This window comes from Metopolophium dirhodum, chromosome 1 (genome assembly GCF_019925205.1).
Source record: "Metopolophium dirhodum isolate CAU chromosome 1, ASM1992520v1, whole genome shotgun sequence".
Lineage (NCBI taxonomy): Eukaryota > Metazoa > Arthropoda > Insecta > Hemiptera > Aphididae > Metopolophium > Metopolophium dirhodum.
In genome coordinates, this window is record NC_083560.1 from 15,932,457 (window position 1) to 15,936,170 (window position 3,714).

Genomic DNA, 3,714 nt, shown 5'->3' on the forward strand with positions numbered 1-3,714 from the left:
CATTGTCTTTGATATTTTTAAATTAGGTAGGTATTTTAAATATGCACTGATAACACAATATTTTTCAATTTGTAAACATACATTTTCTATACACCATAACATTTTCCAAATATTTTGACTTATTTTGAGCTGTTTACGGACATTTTCAGTTTCCATTTCTTTTAGTTTTTTTTTCTATAAATATCAATAAAATTTTATTTTTTGGTTAAAAAAGCTTGAAAATTGAATAGAAGGCTCCTAAGTTATTGTTTCAAAGGCAGATGAAAAAAAATAAAAATCCTTAGCCACAACTTCATTTATAAGCATTTCAATACTTCAAATCTTGACAAAATACGAAGAAATCACGAAAATTAGCAACTTATTTTGAGTTGAGAAGTCATAAAATTTTTTCTTTTTAAATCTAAGATTTGAAAATGTGATACAAGATTATCCATAAGTTTGTCTACATTTATCAAAATAAAAATGTCTACAAGAGTCAAATTAAATTTTTATGAGCGTTTGAAATTCATATTTTAACAACATTTGATATTCACTCGATTTCTCATGTAACGATTTTCTTATTTTGTTGTAATAATGACTGTAGATACTTGAAAATTACACTGAATGTTTATATTAGCATTTTCTATACACAATAAAATTTTGAAACTAATTTGACTCTTTTTGAGCTGTTTACGGACATTGTCAGTTTTCAATTTTTTTAGTTTTTTTTTCTATAAATATCAATAAATTTTTATTTGTTGGGTAAAAAAGCGTGAAAATTTAATATAAGGCTCCTAATATATCGTTCTAATAGCAGATGAAAAATATTAAAAATACATAAGCACAATTTTTTTTTATAAGCATTTAAAGTTCAAATTTTGACAACATTTATCAAATTTATAATTTATTAATTATTTTGTAGTTAAAAATGTATAAAATGTTTAACTTTTATGGCTAAGGATTGAAAATTTAAAACAAGGCTCCACGTAAATAGGTTATACATAAATTACTTTATTCACAATAATATCATCAAAATATATACTTGGTAATATCATAGGCTGACTGACCGTCAGAATCGTTTTTTCTTATACAATGATATTCTATCATTGAATTCAAATTTAACACCATCCATTACAGTGACCCACTTGTAACATACTGTACAGCAGAGCGACATCCACTTATCCCCTTTTTTGTATATTTTGTTGTTTTTATTGCATATTTTTAGCGCATATTTAGTGATATTTAATGTAATATTATAGAGCATATTCATGCAATTTTAAGTGCTATAAAATCCCAACCCTGACTATGAAGCTCTTGAGTATATTAAAAAAATATAATTATATAAATGGTTCAGTCTTTTGTAGTTGGCCAATTTACACATTCACAAATACACTGGGGGAAACAAATTTCCCACCAAGAGAATTTGAATTTGATATGGCTGTTTTAAAAACTTTATACCTACATACCTATGTATATAGCGAGCTGAATTGAATCATAATTTTGGTTGTTACTCATTGCACATATATCTACGTATGATAATTTTTAGTTATTTAAAAAAAAAGTTTTTTTTTAATAAAAATCTTTTAGGCGGTCATAAAAAGGCTTTGAGGACGCTGGTATAAATTAAACTTAGTGTCGAATGAGATTCACAAAAAATTTGATACTCTTGTTGTATGCGGCCACATGTTTTTATATTTAATTAAAATATCAAACCATACATAATTTATTATTATGTAACATATACTATATGATTTGACGTATCATGGAAAACCTTCAAATGAGTCACCTTATAGCATTTTTCTACCATCGTTAAATATGAGTATCAATTCTTCTATATCTAACATTATTTTATTATTTTTACTTTAATAAAATACTAAATGAATAGGTAGGTCATATACTAAACGAATACCAAAAGTATACACTCGCGTTGTGGATTTCAAAGCAGTAGAACGTACGTTGTCGTGTAACTTAATTTAAATATAAAAACGGGCGTTCAAGTATTTTTTATTTAAACAGGGGTTTTTTTAAGAAAACTCCCTAACATTAGGGAGGTCAAAAGTACAAAAGTAGGGAAAATTTTTATGAATTTCCAACACAAAATAATTTGCACATTTTTGTGAATTTTACGTATTTTATCAATATATGAACCTTAAATGCTTTAAAAAAATTGTGACTACGGATTTTAATATTTTTCATCTGTATTTGAAACAATATATTAGAAGCCTTTATTTAAATGTTTAAGCTTTTTTACCAAACAAATAAAATTTTATTGATATTTATAGAAAAAAAAACAAAAAAAAATGGAAACTGAAAATGTCCGTAAACAGCACTAAATCCAAGCACTTTTACTGTCCTAAAAGATGACGACAGACATAAAAAAAAATGAAAAAAAAACACATCATTGTAAAATCAATACATTCATCGCTTCGCTCAGAATCTAAAATTGGAAACTGAAAATGTCCGTAAACAACTCAAAATAAGTTTAAATATTTTGAAAATGTTATGTTGTATAGAAAATGGACTCTGAAGAGGACGTGATACCCGCATTTGTTGTCTCTGTCTTACAAGTGCGTAACATAAGAAATTTTACGCTCAGCAGAACGAAAAATTTGAAAACCAAGCGGCTGCCGCCGCGACGAAGTTTCGCTTTTGGACGCTCTGAGAAATCGACGGATTGACGGATATAAATGTCCGGGCGGGCTGTAGAAACGGAGCGGTGTTTAGTTTTCTGCTCCACGGAATTCCTGTCAGCCTTTTTTCCATGAATTCTTCATTTTGTAGTATAGGATGGTTCAGCGATCTTTTTTTCGGGAAAAGTACACAAGGACACAATCTCCTAACCTAAAAGAGAAGGACTCTCTTTTGCCGTACACAACCGACACGACGACACGTCTTCTTCATTTCATGGTTCTATCTGCTACCGTCTCCTGTTGTTTATTTATTGTTTTATATTTGAAGTCTGCCATTCAGTTCCGACCAGGGTAGTCGTTGTACAATCCATTATTGTACTACGACTACCTTGGTCGGGTTTCCAAATGACGCATATTAGTTCATAATACCTATGTGGAATGCCAAAATCGAACGTCAAAAGTCAAAACCAAGTAAGTCTCGTTTGTTAGCATGCATTTCCGTGTTGTTTATTTCAATACTGTAATCATGCCTTCTCGCATTTCATAGGATGATGTCAACGCACTATTTGTTTTCTCTATCTGTGTGGGCCAACATAGTCAAAACATATTCACGCAGAATCATATTTTTTTTTATGTTTTAAGTAATCTTAGAGTAAAATCACACATTACAAAATGACGGAGAATGATATTTTTGAAGGTATGACATATCGATTTGTCTAAATATTGTCTCAAAGCAATATCCTACAACTAATATCTACAAATTTTTTTTGTTTATTTTGAAAGTCGATTACAAAGTCAAATAAACAATAAAATATAAAATTGATGTCATACCATCAAAACATTATCCCCCATAATGTTTGTGATAGTTGATTTTACTCAAAAATCTTAAAAAAATATTTTAAGTGAAATCGTTTTATCTATGTTGCGCGTGGGTCCGAGATAGAAAAAAAATACTGCGCTGACATCGGCGATACCTACATCATATTAATATAATATTGAAAATTGTATCCCTTATAATACATTTATTATTTATTTATTTGTAGTGTTCACATGTATCAATCAATATGGGCTGAATAGAATTCAAGAGATACCGCCAAACTACAGG